Source organism: Stegodyphus dumicola, chromosome X1 (assembly GCF_044657685.1).
Source record: "Stegodyphus dumicola isolate Sdum_Otavi_A_Nest chromosome X1, ASM4465768v1".
Taxonomy (NCBI): domain Eukaryota; kingdom Metazoa; phylum Arthropoda; class Arachnida; order Araneae; family Eresidae; genus Stegodyphus; species Stegodyphus dumicola.
Window position 1 is genome coordinate 166,363,572 of NC_140780.1, and position 19,091 is coordinate 166,382,662.

The window sequence follows — 19,091 nt, forward strand, 5'->3', positions numbered from 1 at the left end:
AGTGTTCGTGAATTTTTGGATACCATGGCCGTAACTAAAGTGAATTCGAAATGGGTATTTAGTGGTATTGAAAAGGGTAGTAATAAATGTTTCTTTAAGGTTGTGCGAGATAGATATAAAGATGTTTTATTAAGTTATTTATTTTACCTGGTACCTTGCTGTGAAATATAAGTATGATTTTAAAGATCCTGAAACAGAAAGAAGAAAAGTTTATCGGACACGTAATGAAGATTCTGAAGAAGATTAGGTAAGTTAGTATTTTTAATTATTTGAGGATATTATTTTTATGCATTTTTCTAAATGTAAGGTGGAAGTAAAGGAATTTGGTATTATTGGGAAAATTGTTATTAGCAATGATTTAGTTTAAAGTAATTAGGATTGTAAGGTAATTTTTATTAATTTAATGTATGTGCTCATTTATATTTTAAGTAGTGTTTTTTAATTTAATTATATTTTAATTAAATGATAGTTATTTTGTGAATTTTATGTTTGTAGGAATTTGGTATACGTTTTAGTTGAAGTAAACGTGCATGGAAATAATTTCAATATCTGACACTAAGTATTTGTAATGGTTGCTGTATGAATTCGTTGGTGACGTTTATAATATAATAGATGATTTAGAGGTAAAAGTTTTTGGATATTTTATTTATTTTATATGTGGAAATGTTCATATTTGGAAAGGGTAAATACTTTTTCGCGATCAGGTAATTTCATATATGTTCTTTTTACCGGGTTTAAAGATTGAGAAAATTGTCATGTATTTTCGTGAAATTTTTCTAATTTATGAGAAAAAAGCAGTGTACATGGATATAGTGAAGAGTGTGCGCAATGCCATTTTTGTGCAATTCTGGGATGTTTTTTTAAGTAAAAATAAGTCGGCGTGTACATGGTTTATGTGTATGTGTTATTTTGAAAAACGCGTAAGGAGTATGGTATTGTGCACTTTTTCCCAATTTTGCAGTGAATATTTGTCCTGATTAAGCAGTTTTGTTAGATAAAATTTCTAGCATAAGTGTAATTCGGCTAGTAGATTGTTGGAAGAAGTGTTCAGTAGATAAAAAGAAAAGAAACATGTCTTTACTTCGTGAAGACAAAATGGCGGCGGGAAAAAAAAATAGAGGGTTGCTGTAAGAGAGTTGGTCGCCAAATTTTCGCCAAAAAAACGCCAAGTTACCATAATGTAAAGATCAACCAAAGATTCAGTAAGAGTATATACTCTCTTCTGAAACAATACATTTGGCTGTAGTTGTTCCATATGATATTCCTATACAACATCCCAAAATCTTGGTAAATAACTTTCTAAACCAAGATTACAGTGTAAAAAAAGTAGTGGAAAAATGTTATAGTCATGTAACTGGGCTACCATACATAAAAATTAAGCAGTGTTACAAGTGTTTTTATCTTAACTGCCTGTTACAACCAATTAACAAGCTATGAGAAAGAACATGTAGTGTCAGTACAGCTGGATGATCCCTTTTACAGAGTTGCTAATTTGAAAACAAGTTAACCTGTAAAACTACCCTTCATACTGGTTTGTTTTAGATTCATTTGGTAACAAAATGCCATTAAAGTCTGTACCAATCAATCAATAAACCTTGTTACAAGCAAGTTTTTGTTTGCAGGACGCTGTTCATTCTTTTGGTGGTATAGCAACAGCGAAGGGAGAAAGATTCCGGGTAATTTAAATTCAACTAACATATCAAATTCCATTCTTCTGTAACTTTATAATTTGATACAGCTTTATTTTTCAGAATTTTATTCACACCACTATTTCATCCATTGCAGACAAATTCCACAAGTGCATATTTTAAAATTAATTTCACATTTAAAAAAGTATGATTTGTTTATAAATGATTTGTTATAAAAATAAAAATGAGTTATAAAAATCATTGTAACTTGGATAAATACACACACACACACAAAAAAAAAAAACATACAAAAATGGTGATGCTGCTTATTAAAAACTGAAGAATTGTTATATGCACATACACATGATTGACCCAGTTTGGTGCATCCTGTGAAATTTGTTATGGTAATATGGTAGCAAAAAAATTTTTTTGTTATTTTGTATTAAAATTATTAAGGTTTCGACGGCTATGCTAAGTTACACAAAACAAGGTAACAGTAAGAGCTATGTACCTTAGGTAAAGGATGCCTTTGAGAAGGTATTTCTATGAGAAATTGACTTGTATTCACATAATACCTAAGGAAAAACAGGAAAATCAGCTATCCCATTCACCAGTATTTGTACCTGGATCAAACATCCAATGTTCAGCTATCTTATCTGCTAGCCTACTGGTACCAGTCAAAATAGACAGTAATGTAATATTAAATATTATACAAGCTAAGTAGCATTGACTTATACATCACTAAAGAAATAAATACACTTCAGAAAACCCGTTTTAATTATAAGATTATTTTGAAAAACGTTGCTCGTTATAAAACTAAAGAATGGATTTTCTTTACACACTGACTGTTAAATTATTATATTTCAAATCAACAGACTGCATTTAAACAATAAGACAGGATGAAAAATACAGTAGTCATTGAGGCAATTGTTGAGTTTCTGAAGAAACAATAAAAATTTTCAAATCTATCATAGTATACCCTGTTTAATGTTTAATATAGTATGGAAGGTTTTGTAAAGCATCAGCTATTAAAAAAAAAAAAAAAAAAAGCATGCAATAGCTGTCAATGAAACCAAATAAAAATCAAACAGAGTTCTATTACACGTTATGCAACAAAATTAATGAATATGAACGTCTATAAACATTTCTTTCTTTTTTTAACTTGGACCAGATCTGGAAACACTTAGGCAATAAAATTAATAAAAATTTATGTTGATAAATACTTAAGAACAAAATGGCCAAACTTTCAACTAGATAACCAAATAAAGTGTTTGCGTTCTAGAGAATTTTATTTACTTCACATACATACATACATTATCTTTACATTTACTTTCATAACTCGTATGATATATAACATACTTCGTAACATACTCTTATCATCGAATGGTTATGATTTTCTATAATAATAAGCAAATTTTTTTAACAGTTTCTACTTCGTGTCTGCAAAGTATTCCTTTAAATTCCAAGGTTTCGCGATATTAATTTTCCTTCTGACAAAGTTTATACACGAATCCAAACATTAAAACCTTCGTAATCGATAAACAACGGCCATTTCATTATCGGTGGCAAAAAGCTGCCTATCGATAGTAAAAGGACAGTTTGGGCCATCCGAAAAAGCGGCGACCTAGCTATTCGCACCGTCGGTGCGATTAGCCACTGCGACTAAGTGCACTCTTGGTCACAATGATTTCGTAGATGTTTTTGATGTTGCTGTCAGAGGAGTCTGTAATTCTGTTTAGAATTTAACTAAATGAAGAGTTATTATGTGTTATTAATTGCTTAAACATTCAATAAGCTTATTATTAAATGAGTTTTCCTTCTATCGTGTGTGAATAATTTTACATTCTGAAGCTGTCATTTCAATATACATATAGAAACACTAAATTTATTCATTATTTTAAAACGGATGCAGTGTCAGTAGAATTAATATGCTTAAAAATTGCAATCTAATGTGCTTTCAGCTGTTGCAAAAAATATGACTTCAAAGCTTCTTAACTAGGGCAATCAAAATAATGCTGATATCTTAAGTAAAATTCAGTGTAGGAATTATGGAGTGCTGAAAATCACAAAGCGTAATAAAACACATTACCCATTAGATAGAAGAATTCTCTTACGTTCAGGTACATGTTTGAGATTGGTTTTATCCTCACCATTTTGACGGTATTTACTAACAGTGAACTCTGCGGATGTACAGTAGAATCAAAATTTTATTTTATTATTAATCATTATTTTACCGGCACGAAAGTAGTTGATAAACATTTCTTTTACTGAATCAATTGGGCGTAAGCAATTCCACGCTTCAAAAGCATCACGTCGATGTGTATGTCGATATGAAACGTTAATCAAAGTGTACAGAATCCTTTTCACATACTCATTACGACATCTCGTATACTTATTATTTTTTTAAAAACTTCTGACATGCAAAGCAGCTAAACATTCTTTATTTCTAAAAATAGTCTCTTTCGTATTTAGTCTTGCATGTTTGCACACATAATCCTTCTTAAAAATAAACTTTGTGCTTTCGATTTGCATTGTTTTGTTTTGGAACATACAATCCAATGCACATGGGAAACAGCTTCAAAATGTATTTTCAATTTTCCCAACGATCTTCACGATTAAGATCGCATCTAATCTCAAAGTCGAAATCCTCTTTTCTTCCGAATTTAAAATACACTACTTCGTACGAACATCCATCAAATAAAATTTTATAAAATTCATTTACCACTTCGTTTGACATAGTTGCTACCATCACGAATTTGCAACATAAACAATTTCCTTTTACGCAAGCGCAAGGTGCATAATTTCGCCAAAATCTGATAAATCGCCAAATTTAGTTGCGGCCTGCGTTTCCTAGGGAGGAATTAAAAATACGCGAGCGGGATATACTAAGTACAACTACTATAAAGTGTCTCTAATATATCTAGTAGTATATCTCTACTAACTCTAGGATATATGGAGAAGGCTTACTCCATCTATTCTAACTTCCATGGCTTTAACTGACAAAAACCAAAAGGAGAAAAGATGCACACAGAGCAGAACCTGATATACATGAATTACAACTTTTTCAAAATTGCGGCAAAAATGTGCGGAAGAAACATACAATTACATTACAATAAATAACTTAACCCCCTCATTCCCAGATATTACGACTGCATTAGTAAAGCTAGAGAATTTCTATAAGACATTTTCATTGTTTTCCATCATGTATATCAATTTCAAAACATAGGCAGTCTAAATGTATTTTATTTGACGTTTTGTTTTTTTAATAATTTGGAATAATATTTTATAATTTTATATGAATGTTTAATTTATGAATGTTTTTTGGAATAATGACTTTTTGTTACTCTTTGAACAACTTCATCACTAAATGCAATCTGAAGCAACTTCAAAGGACTTAATTAAGGAAAAGGGGAGATTACGGACCGTTGTCTCCTCTAGAGTTGAGGGAGTACGTCTTAGTAATTCAAATAAACAAACAGGAATGCACTAACGTTGCAGTGGAAGGCACCAGAAGGAAGCCAAATTCACAAAGAAGTAAGTTGATTTTTTGCTCTGCGGGCAGGAAAACTGAGAAGCTGCACAGTGAACTTTTTTTTTTTTTTTTTTTAACCTTTTTGTCTACTCTAGACTTGTCGAAGAACAGCTATTCTGAACTTTCAGCAGAAGTGAGTCGATGCGTAGTTTTGCCGCGCTTTACGAGTTAGGTAATCGAGAAGAAAGTAATAAAACTGCATAAAAAGGAGGTAAATATGTTTCTGTGGCTATTGAAATTAATTTGAATATGCGTAGTAAATAGATACTTATCCTGGGTATTAGTTTAGGTTGAGAAGTCGGCATAGCAGCGTGGTTAAGTTTCTGTTTCTGTATGATTGCGTTTCTTATATTTCGTGCAGAAATCGGCTTACCGATTCTTGTTTTTTTTTAATGGGCTGCAAATTTTTGTTTGTGTGTTTATTAAATATAATATTAAATCAAGTAAATTCTGAAATCGACATGTTATAAAAAATAAATTTAAGAACAAATTTTTGAAAATGATTATAAATGCATTTAAAAGGACAGATTTGATATTTTTTATGTAAATAAACGGATGAAAACATTGAATCTTTTTATTTTGTCTATGTATTTTTGTATAAAATATTTGAGTTATAATTCATGTTTTTTACACGTTCACAGAATCTTTTTAAATCGACGTAGATCTAGAGGGAATACAATTATTTTAAATGTTAAGATAAATAAAAATGAAATGCTAAATTCTGTCCAGAAATTGAGAAGAATCAAAAGCATATTTAGTTCGGCGCTCTTTATGAAGAGTTTTAAGGTATTTCTGGAAAAGGAGAAACTTCTGATGAAAATTTTTGAATTCTGGTAGACAGCAACTTAAAGTATAATTTTCAAAGCCTCCATGAGATTTTAGTGATCCAGGTGCCAGTAAAATTGCTGCAGTTGTGTTTCTTTTTTAATGAATACTTCTGTTGGGCATTGTTATACTTTTCAAAATTCCACATTGCACAATTAACTTTCTTTTTTTTTTTTCATGGGGGGGGGCAAAGAGGGGGAAACTTAGAAGGTTTTTGATTATAAAAAAAAGGAATGGAATATTTTTTTATATATGTGGAATTGGTGAATTTGGATGTTTTATTTTTATATATTTTTTGAGTAGGTAAGTTATATTATTTTTCTACTTGCATGTGTGCACATATTTACCAAAAATATTTCTAATTTTTCTGGTCTAGTTAATATCAGTCTGAAGCACTTCACGTGAAGTAAGTAAATCGAAAATATTTAGTGTGGAACTTCTGTAAGCATGGGGGCATCTTCTGTTTAAATATATAATCATAAATTCCAAGTTTCTCATAATTATCAGGAATAAATGCCTTTATTCTTTATACAGCAGGTAGCAAATCTGTTATGTGACCCTTTAAAAAAGGTAATTGCAACTATTACTTCCTAAAATATTAAACATAAATATTATAAGCACCTTTTAAACAGGATGGATATTTTTATATAAACGGTTTCAGTAGTGAGTTGTAAAGTTCTGAAAATATAAAATCTGAATATTTTATAGTCTTGATATACTAGAAATTCCAATCAGAAAAATATTTATCTTGTTTTAATTAGTAAAAAATTTTATATATAAGGTGGTTCATTATTGCTTTTGTGATTTTGAAAGTTGATAATATATTAACTGTAACAAATGCAGCAAAACATTACATATCAGTATATAAAGAATCTCTAAAAGTTTTGCTTGAACCTTACAGATGCTTGATATATATATGTATTCCTGATGGCATGACAGATGCAAGTCTTAAAATCAGCTTTTAAGTTCTTCCCACAATTTCCCAGTATTTTTTATTAATACCAGTGTTAGCATTCATTATTCCTTCTCATAATTTTACTAAATCATGTGACAGAAGAGGCATAAACTTATTATGTTTGATGTAACTCCATAACAAAGAAAAAAGACGAATTCGCTGTTATACAGGTTATCATGAAAATCTTGGAAGACGATAAAAGCTATTTAAAAAAATCATCCGTTATAACCATTAAGAAATTCAGTATTGAGTTGAACAAGGGCATTCTTATCAAAATTTGGAATGCCTTGTCTTGATGAATGAGGTTGGTAGTATTCTTGCAGTTGCAGCATTAGTCAATATTGTAGTATGGCTACATATAGTATACCATATCAGTTTACTCCTCAAAGAAAAATGCCCTATGCCAGCAAAATCCACAGTTATGTGATGGGCTTATTATGACATGATGATAGAAGAGGTTTTTTATGTATTTTTACAGCTATTTAATTTTTTTTTAATGTCAGAGGGAATTATAAGTAGTTCTGTAGTTATATACAGGGTTGCCACTTAAACAGGAGAATGAAATTCCCTGATTTTTTCAGGCTAGGTGAAGGAAATAGAAAATTCCAGTCTATTCACGGAGGGAAAAAAAATTAGAAAAGAAGAAAATTTCAGTCTATCCATGAAAGAAAATTCCAGTCTATCCGCGTAGTGGAGAAGACTTCCAGTCTATCAGTGTAATGCATGTTAGCTGTGCTGAGAGGTAAATTAATTATGGTACCACCTGAAAACACAAAAATTTGCCAATTACATATGACTTATCCCCAAAGCATTACTATTATAACTATAATAGGAGTTGTTTTCTCCACTGAAGATTGAGATTAGAATCTGCACAATCTGGATTAAACAATGTCTTTTTTTGCAGACATTTTGCAGCTAAACAAAAGAAAGAAATCTATTTAATGATATTTTAAAATAAAGTCAGGCATTTTACATTTATTTAGCAGCACACATAAGCATAAAATATGTGTATAAAATTTCGTGATAATATGTCATCATACTGTTAGAATTAAGTTTCAGGAGTATGCCAGAGAAAATTGCCTGGAATTTGAAATTATTATTAAATAATAATAAATAAATTTAGAAGGAAGAAGGCACACTAAATGACACGAATAGAATTAAAATAAATTTACTTAATTAGAGATTAAAAACTGAATTACAATAATCAACTGATATTTTGGTGAATATAATTATCTTAAATGGTTAACCTAGATGACTGATTACTGTTTTATTTTATTTCAAAATAACAAATATGGCATTTATTAAAAAGGAAAAAAAAATACTTAAAAAAGAGATTTTGTGGTAAAATCCTAGTATACGGTACAGCCTTGGCACGATTTTGAAAATTGTCGCCAACACCAAAATGACCCGTTTATTGCTGATCGTAATGTCGCCAAATCCTGTGTGTATGGTATACTAGGATTGAACCAATTTTATTTTATATGAGAATGGGAATGTATTTTCTTTTGTTCAACATGCACTGCACATGCGATTCTCTCAATTCTCAAGGTTACTGGAAGCCAAACTTGTTGGAAATTTACTTTGCCTTTCTAAAAGATAATCTGTTTGGAGCTGTGAAAACTGGCTATATGCAAACTGCCTGAATGACACTCATGCAATACATTATTCGTCAAGAAAAGTGATTGCTTCCAACGTTGGGGCAAAAATCGTATTTTGGCAGTATGTAACTGCAGGATAAAAATATATTTACAGGTGCCCCTTGGCAATAATTGGTGATTTTTGGCGGTTCATGGACACTGAGTTTCTGCAATTCTTTGACTTGTTATTTTGATTTTGTGTAGCACCAAAAATTGCCTCTACTCAAATCCAAAATAATAAGTCAGAGAATTGCACAAACTCGGTATGCACGTACATATCCACATATATTCACTTAAAAAAAAATAAGAGAATTGCACAAACTAGGCATTGCGCATTCCCTTGACTTTGTCCATGTACACGTCAATCTATATTCACTTAAAAATTCAAAGGAGCAGCCAACAAAAATATATAATCTCAAATAAACTACATTTTAAATCAAACAAAGAACTAACATAAAAATGGAAATTTATCTTAGCCTACACAAAGGAAATATCTAATTACCTTATTTAAAAATTTTCCGTGTCTTCAGTCAAACAAAATTCCTTAACAGCATCCAAAAACTTCCTAAAATTATCTGAGCTAGAATCTGTATACTGGCATCGCTACATGAATTCACAAAAGTATCCTCCATAGTGCCGGTATCTTCCGATATTCGACCATATGGTATTTCCTTTCTACGAACAGGACACTTACAATGGCTACTAAGTAAACCTTCATTTACACACCAGTCAATTAATGCATTTTTCCCTTTCGTTCCAGATGGTATAGAAACTTCAAATTAATCTTACCACATTCAGCCATTTTACTGTGTAAATTACAAAATAACAACTTACTTCTTATCCAAAATCCAACACACAAACAAGCCTTTCCAAATCTTTTCCCATCATTCAAATTCACCGCAATCGTGCTACCAATTATGTCATAATAGGGTTTCCTTAGTGTTCGACTACTTAGGTTACCATAAATGAAACAACAACTTAGCAATAATCCAAGGGGCACCCTTAAATCTATGCTAACCAACTGTGGTTCGAGCACAGGGTTAGTCAATATTTTAGAGTGCCTCTTGGATTATCACAGAGTTGTTGTTTCATTTATCGCCCAATTGTTGTTTCATTTATGGTAACTGGAGTAGTTGAATGTTACGGAAACCCTGTTATGACGTGATTGATTGCGTGATTGCAGTGAATTTGACTGATGGGAAGATATTTGTAAGGGCTTATATCTGCATTGGATGTCAATTAGGAAGTACGTTGGGTATTCTGTGCTTTACATTGTAAAAAAAATGGCTGCCGATGTTAAACTGGGTGTTTGGTGGTATAGAATGAAGAAGTGGAAGTTTTTTTTTTTTTAAGTGGTTGAGGACAGAAGAAAAGAAACTTTATTGGATGTGCTGTTGTTGCTTATCCTTGAAAGATCTGACACATGTCAGATGAGCTCCAGAATGTTATTGACTGCCAAAATTTCAATAACAGTGAAGGAATGGGTGTTAAGTCCTCCTTAAACAGTCCAATGCAACCCAGTATGTAATCCAGTGAAGCTGGATGTGTTTTTGATCTTTTTGATAATGGCTTTGTTCACTTCTTAGTAAATTATACAGTGACATTTAAGGATCCAGAAACCAGAGCTCATATTAACGCTATCGAAGGTATGTGGAGTGAAATAAAAGGGATTTTTGGAAGAAATGCCACTGACACTTCGGCACTATGGAGGATATTTTTTACTCTTATTTATGTGGCGACGGCAGCATGCATATTCTAGTTCAAATTTTAGAAAGTTTTTGGATGATGTTAAGGAATTTTTTGTGGGCCATAAACTGAAGACACAGAAATTTCTAAATAAGGTAAGTCGATATTTCCTTTTTGTAGCGTGTATATGAGATAAAATGTATTTCCTTTTTTGTTATTTCATCGTTTGATTTAAAATGCAGTTTATTGAGATTATATATTGTTTGTTTGGCTCTAGTGTAGAATTGGGTGCCTTTTCGATTTTTATGTAAAAATAGATCAATATGTATATGGACAAAGTTAACGCAGTGAGCAATGCCGAGTTTGTGCAATTCTCCGATTTTTTTTTTTTTTTTAAGTGTAAATAGTTTGATGGGTACATGGACACCGAGTTTTCGCAATTCTTTGACTTGTTATTTTGCTTTTGTGTAGCGGCCATCTTGAAATTATGCCTTGCTGGCTCTGATCTTGGCATCAAAAAAGAATCTAAAAAAAACCAGGGGCACCCAACTGTAAACATTTACCTTTTGTTTTAATTTTTTTTTTTTTTTTTGCATTATGTTTTGGATGCCATTTTACTATGGAGGACGTTGGATGTAAACAGAAATGGCACCAAAAAATCGCTAATGTACCCCCTGAAATACACTGGTGTGCAAAAATTAAGGACGAGAGGGTTTTTTCAATATAACTTTGTACAAAAGCTTTCCAAATCAACACATTTAATACTGTAAGATCCCCAATACATAAGGACATGAGTAATGTAAGCAACACTTACTAAAAGAGAAATCAGAGGGATAAAAAGAAGCTTTATTGAAAAAGTAGCATGGAGCGCAATGCGACTGAAGGCCGAAACATCCCTGTGATGGGTGTCCAGCAAGAAACATCCGGTCTTTAATAGGGGATATGATCTCCCCTGACTGCTAGGCAGGTTTCACAGCGTCTGCCCATGCTGAGAATGAGGGTGTCAATGAGTTGTTGAGGCATTGCTGCCCATTCGTCTTGCAGCGCCAATCGAAGCTCCGGAATCGTTACTCGTGGTAAGGTACGAGCTGCCAAGCGTCTGCCTAGAAAATCCCATACGTGCTCGATGGGATTGAGATCCGGAGATAGTGCCGGCCAATTCATATGTTCAATATCCTCACTCTCTAAGAGCTGTTCGGCAGCTACTGTGCGATGACATGGTGCATTGTCGTCCATGAAAAGGAACTGCGGACCCATAGCGCCTCTAAAAAGACGCACGTACGGAAGAAGAATCTCGTTACAATAACGGGTCCCGTTGACTGAATCTGCATCGAAGGTGTGAAGGTCTGTATGACTACCGAGAATGATGCCTCCCCAAACGAGAACACCGCCACCTCCATACCTGTCCCTTTCAATGATGTTCGAGGGATGATTGCAGCTTCCCCGCTCTCTCCAGATGAGTATGCGATGAGAATCGCTACTCAGACTGAATCTGCTCTCATCTGTAAAGAGTACTCGTCCCCATTCATTGTCTCTCCAATTCCGGTGTTCCCGGCACCACAGAGAACGCCTTCTCCGATGGGCAGGCGGTAGAGGTACACACCGTACAGGGCGTCGTGCAAACAGACCACCACCGTGCAGTCTTCTGGCCACGGTAAAACGCGATATCGGTCGTCCAGTCACCTGTGTCGTGTGTCTAGCGATTTCTCCCGCTGTCTGCCGTCTGTTTCTTCTGGCCTGTAAGGCAATATACCGGTCATCTGCGGGTGTGGTTCCTTGTGGCGGATAGCTGTTCCTGTAGTTTGAAATTGTCTCCAAAGTCATGAAACGATGCTGTGAGCAATTCCGAACTCTGCAGCCACACTTGTCACACTGCGGCCTTCCTCCAACTTCCCAATGATTCGACCTTGGGTAAAAGCATCCAGATGTTGTCTAACAGATTGATTATTCGCCATTTCTCGCTGAGGCAGCAACTCGGTGGGATTTCAACTGCTATACGGCGTGCAATCTCTGCCAGAAATGCTGATCTTACACCAACAACATGCTTTATATTACTCAGACACTCCCCCATTACGTCTACCTGCATATCTGCGCATGTGTTACCGTACATCACCTTACTTAATCTCGTGATTCTCGTTAATCTCGTACCTGTCCCTTTCAATGCTGTTCCTCGTGGACGACCACTACTAAACCCCCGGATAGCTGTTCCTGTAGTTTGAAATCGTCTCCAAAGTCGTGAAACGATGCTGTGAGGAATTCTGAACTCTGCAGCCACACTTGTCACACTGCGGCCTTCCTCCAACTTCCCAATGATTCGACCTCGGGTAAAAGCATCCAGATGTCATCTAACAGATTGATTATTCGCCATTTGTTGCTGAGGCAGCAACTCGGTGTGATTTTAACTGCTATACGGCGTGCAATCTCTTTGCCAGAAATACCGATCTTACACCGACAGCATGCTTTATACTACTCAGACACTCCCCCATTATGTCTACCTGGTTATCTGCGCATGTGCTGCCGTACATCACCTTACTTAATCTCGTGATTGGTCTTTCTGTCCGCTCTGCCTCCTTGTTCAGCTGATATGCTAATTTTTCGACTTCGTCCTTAATTTTTGCACAGCAGTGTATATTTTTACGGAGCACTGTTTTCCAAGAGAGTGATCTGCATTGTCTCCGAAGAATTGTATGACAGAACAGGGACTCTACTGTGCTTCATCTAACACATATCGTCAATCAAGGCTCTTCCCAACAGATTTCAGCTCGAACCATGTGCAGAGAATTGCAGAGGATAGGAATGCATAATTGGGTGCATGTGAGAAAAACCACTCATTTCTACCCGACATGCAAGAATTTATTTGCATTGGGGTTGGAAAAGAAGACACTGGACATCTGAGGACTGGGAAACGGATAATGTGGTCGGATGAACCACACTGCTCCTTATTTTGCACTGATGGAAGACATCTAATTTGGCGAGAACCTCATGAAGCCATCTTGCCTTACTCGCACTGTGCAAGGGTCTGGGGGGAGCATCATAATATGGGACATGTTCTGCTGGCATGGAAGTGGTGCCCTGGTGTTCCTTGAGGGTAAACAAACAACCGGGAGATACCTAGATATACTGGCGGATCAGGTGCATCCTGTACTGTTGCAGTTTTACCTTGATGGCAACGGATACTTCATGGATGATAATGCAGCTATACATTGTACCAGAAGTGTTCAAAATTGGTTCATGGAACATCAGTATGACTTCCAACACCTTCCTTGGCCACCACATAGCCCATATCTTAATCCCATAGAAAATGTTTGTGATATGGTGGAGAGATACATCTGACGGCACTCCCCTCTTCCATCTAATTTACAAGATCTAAAAAACTGCATGGTATTCTGTGGATGTAAATGACTCCAGAAGCATGTAGACTTGATGCCCAAAACAGTTATCCGTGCAACAGGTGGCCCAATAAAATATTGATCTTGGGTTTCTAATTCATTGGCCAGTGTGTGTATTAACAAGTTTGGATCTAAATTTATATAGATATATTTATATTTGAGTTAAAAATTAAATTGAAATTTTATGTATTTAAAAAAGTGTTGTTTAAAAATACATGCATTCGTAAACCAGTTGGCCAGGTAGACACACCCACATAAAGCAGAAATAAAATGTACAATGTAGATCACTTGTATTTTATTTTACCATTGTATGGAGCAATATTTACTATCTTGTTATTATTTTGTTTAAAAGATAAATTTTCTAAAAGCTTACATTCCTGAAACCTGTCTCAGTTGCTGCAGTATGTGTTTAATAATTACTTTTGGAATTGCTGTGATCTTGATAATAACCTACAGCCTTCTCATATTAACCTTGTTTGTAACCTTCTCACTGAAAATAATTGCAAGGGTTTGATTTTGGTTTTATCAGATTATGGCAAAGCACTCGAGGGCTATCTGCCTTAAGGGAGGGTTGCCTTCGTGGAGGACTTTGTAAGGGAAACTGGCTCGTATACACGTTACACAGCGGGAAAACCACGAAAACACCCATAAAGCCAGCTCGTTCGCGGGATTCGAACCTCGGACCGAACTACCAGTGTTTAGCGACGTTACCGCTCGGCCGCTGGTGGGCTAATTGCAAGGGAGACTGGTCTGATGAGCAAACTGATCATGCAGTGTTATATTAACTGTGGTGTTATTATCTTATGATTATTTATGATCATGCAGTGTAATTATCTTATTAAATACAGTACTAATATGCACTGTATATACAGTACAAAGCCCGAGATCTGGACGTGCAGTATCTGGAGTGATCTGTAAAATCTGGACCTTAAAAACCACCAACAAAAAAAATTTTTAGGAAATTTTTTTATGCTTTATGCATGCACATGATGATTTTTTTTCTCCATAAGAAAACATGTAGTTCTTAATTACCAATCATTCTAGCATGTACTTACTTGTGTGATCAATATTTTGGCTTCATAGCTGTGTATATGCTTGGCATACATCTCAAAATGAAACATTCTACATAGGAACATTGTTGATTTTACAACTACTAATATTTTATATCCCTGATGCCAACCTGGTAAATCATTATTTATTATATTTTGCTTTCATCACCATATGTTTACCAACACATGACAATTTGAGTAACTTGTGCAACCTTGCCTAACAATTTTCTTTTATATTAATAATTGAATAACAAAGAGTATGGAAACCCTTTATGTTGAAATTACGCTTGGTGATGATTACAGATTTAAGTTAAATGCGCTAATTATTGACGAAGAAAAATTAACAAAAATTTCTTTCCATATGCTAAAAATGGGTTTTGTTAATGATACTCATAGGCCAAAAGATTACATTCAGTACTATTTGAATTAAGAATAACTGATTTGCTATTCACAGAAACCCAGAACTGGTACCAGAGCTCGTTTGGCTAGCAGAATTTAGGGAATACAAAATTTTTTATAGCTTATGCTGTTAAGCTAGGATAAAATTATATGTTACTGATTCGAAAGAACATCAGTTAATATAGCAGATTGCACTGTTCCTTAACTTTTTTTTATTTGGTTCAGCTTATTATTTTTGCAGATTGTTATAATTACAACAATTTTTATGAAAATTTAAGTTTGAACTTTCCATATGTCGAAAAGAGTTTCTAATTCTGGAGCTGCAGCAGGATCTACAAAGTGAAAGCATGTTTCGATGTCCATTAAACAAAAAGTGTAATTCCTGAAAAAAATGGATGTAGGTATATCCGTCTCAAAATTATGCGAGGAATATCACATTGGAAAGTCAAGTGCATATGACATAACAGAGAAAGGACTTTTATGAATTTTTTGTGGATTCCGACAATCTACTCATAATGATTAACAGAAAAATTATTCGCTATACTAAAAGTGACGATCATGACGAAATGATTACTGAATGGTCAGACAGAGATGCAGTAAGGATATGCCATTGACATATCCAATGCTAATGGCTAAAGCCAGAATATTTCATGAAGAAATGAACTTCAAAAATAAGTGCACATATTTGACATTTGATTGGTTAACCTTCAAATTTTAAAATCGCTGTGGTATAATGCAATTAAAAGTTTCTGGTGAAAAGGCTTCAGCTGGTACTGAAGCCGCTGAACTATTTGCAGATGAATTCATTGAACTTATTAATAATGAAACGTTATCTCCAGGACAAATTTACAATGCTAATGACACTCGTCTTTTCTGGCAATATGTACCACGGAATACCTTAGCAACTTCTACAAAAACGGCTCTAACTGGTGTCAAAGATTCCAGAGCTAGACTAAAAATTTTAGCATGTGCAAATGCTGCAGGATCATGCAAGTGCAAACATTTTGTAATTTTAAAAAATACACAACCTCTAGCACTTAAAGGAGTAAAGATTTTTTCGTTATATATCCTGCAAATAAAAGAGCACAGAGGACACAAGCATTGATGTATGATTGGTTTGAAAATGATTTCATACTAGAAGCTTGGCAAAATTTGAATTCGGTTAGTTTATGCGATGACGCAAGAATTGCCCCGGTTGTAGAAAATTTCCTATTTGTGTGGCTCATATTTCACTTAAAGTTTTAGTGAAAGATAATGTATCCATGTTATTCTTTCCTTCAAACTGTACGCCCATCTTCCATTTTAATCATGGATATTCGAATAGTGTGTGTGCTGAAATGCAAATATAAAATAGCATTTTTAAAATCCATGTTAAATTTCTTGAATATTGGCAAGACTATTCAAGAATTTTTGAAATATTTTAGCATAAAGGCTGCTATGTGGAGCATTGCAAGATCGTGATAGGATGTGTATAGATGTGTAATGATGGCCAGCTACCATATTTCATGGTTAGGATGATGAAGATGATAACCGTGAATTTGAAAGCTTTTGGATATCGCAAAGCGCAGGTTAAATTTTCCAATTAATGGATTTTGTAAAGAAATGTGGAGAATCGGTAATAAGTGAAGATGATATAACAGAAGTTTTCCATTGCAATGACAATAATCAATCAATTAACGGATGGCAAAATCTGTAGTATGGTTCTAGATCCAGAAAATATCATTACTGATGGTAAAGAAAGTGACAGAGAGGTTATTGAAAACGAAAAAATTTCGATTGACTAGTTGGAATTCTTGACATAGCAACTACAGGACTTAAACAGTGAAACTTTGTAACTGAACAAGAAATTATGTCTGTCTATAGAATTGAATAGAAAGTATTAGCACAAAAAAAAAAAAAAAAAAAAAAAAAAAAAAAGGGAAACTTAAACAATTTACATTCAAAGAAATGTTTAATAAACAAATAAATATTAAGCTTTTTTTTTAAAAATTTTGATACCCTTTAGATCACAAATTCTTCTCTATTTCATATTTTTAATTTTATAATCTCTTCATATCATCTTACTAAATTTAAATTGATGATCTAATATACAGAAAAATACCAAATCCTAAATCACTAAAGTCCCAATGAATCCAGACCTCGCACTTTGTAGTGTAATAACAATTAATATTACATTGTGGAATGAAGCAGCTGGAAATGTGCATAGTTATTGATTATGACCAATTAGCTAGACGATGCATATTCATTGAAGAAACTTTGTTTTGTTATCCAGAATATATTTGTGATTGCTGATTAATAAGTACAATAAATTTTTATGTTAAATGCTGCTCTGTAAAAATAATAAACTATGTTATTTAATGCTACTTCAAATTGATAATTTCAATATCAAATTGGTAATTTATTGATAATTTCAAATTGTAGAAGAAACGAGCGAATGTAGAATTTCAAATGAGGCAAAAAATGTAATCTGTGTATAGATTTGTAATAAAACTTCATTTAGAGGGTGATCAGATGTAGGTCCCTTTTGAGATTTATGACTAGTCAAAAATACCCAGATTTACATAAGATACCTAGACAATACTTAAGATGGTAGTGGAAATTTTTCAGTTACCATCACAAGTATGGGGACTTTCTTTTCGTAGATATTGATGTAGGTTTAATGAGTCTAAATTTTATATTCATTCTGTCATAAATTCTGACTTTAATATAATTAATTTTTTATTTATTTATATTTTTAAAGTGGAAAGGAAGGCTTTTGTATTTGCTACAAATTCTTTTTATTGTTTCATTGTCATATCACGTATATTTTCATCAGAATTCATTTGATTCTTATGAAACAAATTGAGCACTTTTCTTTATTAATTCAAAATAAATAAAGTTACTTAAAAAAGTCTGAGAAAAAGGTAGCTGTGGAAAAAGTAAAGCAAAAGCCATAAACAACAAATCACTAGATCAATATAAATCATAAATTACATGTAATCCAAGTCACATGAAACATGAAGGACAATAAATCTGATAATAAATTAATATACAGGGTCTTAATAATGAAAAAACTGAATAACTGTTAACAGAAAAAGACTTTTATTTCAAGTTTTCAAGATTTAAACTCGAGAATAAAGAAAATTAGAAAATGAGTTTCTCAAGTTGTTTTCTGTTCGAGGAACTATGTAACAAAGTCCGAGTTTGGAAGTTCTCAATAACTTGCTTTGTAGAGTCATTAGGATTTTTTGGAAGCCAGAGAGATGAAAAATTAACAACCGCCTTCGCCGGGAATCGAACCACGGACCTCTTGCACTATTGGAACTTATCACAGCTGATATCTTGATATCATTGTTTTCAACTTTTGTACGATTTTTGGTCGAACTCTATAGACACTCTGTAGAACCCATGGTAATAGGTCAAGGTTATGCTGATAAGACAAATGCTTATAAGCCAGTGTTATAAAGGTGCATCAAGCAAGTCCTTTGCCAAAGCAATTAGGGAAACCTCTTGCAATGAGACAGCTATCATATTGAAGTGAGCATGTTCATGATATTTGCTGTTGAATGTGGAAGAATATGCTAACCTGCTGAAACTGTGTCTGTGTTTCTAGTAGGCATAGTGAATAAACCTCATTCCCAAGAACTCCGTGTAGAGTTTAAAGTCACTAGACCACTTTCTTAAGGTTTTGGCATGAGTTACAAAGATAAAAAGTTTTGACTAAAAAAATATGGTTTTTGATTGAGTATCAGTCTATTTTAGCACAAAAAATTAAGAAAAAATTTAACGTTGCCTTTTGTTTCCCTGCGCAAATGTATAGAATTTTGCGGTACCAACGAGGTATTTAAATAATACATTAGCGAAGCACATTGTAACCCATGTAAAATTATGATGTATTGTATATTCTCTAATGTATAACACACACCTAAAATTTTAAGTTACATTTTAAAATTTTTAGGCATGTTTCCCATATAATGTGCTCCCTTCTTTTTACAAAGAAACCTGAAAGATA

The 19,091-nt window shown here is 33.6% G+C and overlaps 1 protein-coding gene across 3 annotated transcripts in view; it reads left to right on the top strand.

Annotated features, from left to right (window-relative positions):
• The first annotated feature begins 5,046 nt into the window (after nt 1–5,046).
• Nucleotides 5,047–19,091, top strand: part of LOC118203041 (tau-tubulin kinase homolog Asator-like) — a 156,553-nt gene continuing 142,508 nt past the window's right edge. Inside the window, exons 1-2 of one of the 3 annotated variants that reach the window (XM_085807742.1) lie at nt 5,267–5,371; nt 7,522–7,682. The gene's annotated coding sequence lies outside the window, so the exon portion shown is untranslated. Of the gene's footprint in view, nt 5,163–5,249; nt 5,372–7,521; nt 7,683–19,091 lie in introns of those variants that run through there. The other 2 variants (XM_085807743.1, XM_085807741.1) reach the window with 2 other exon arrangements.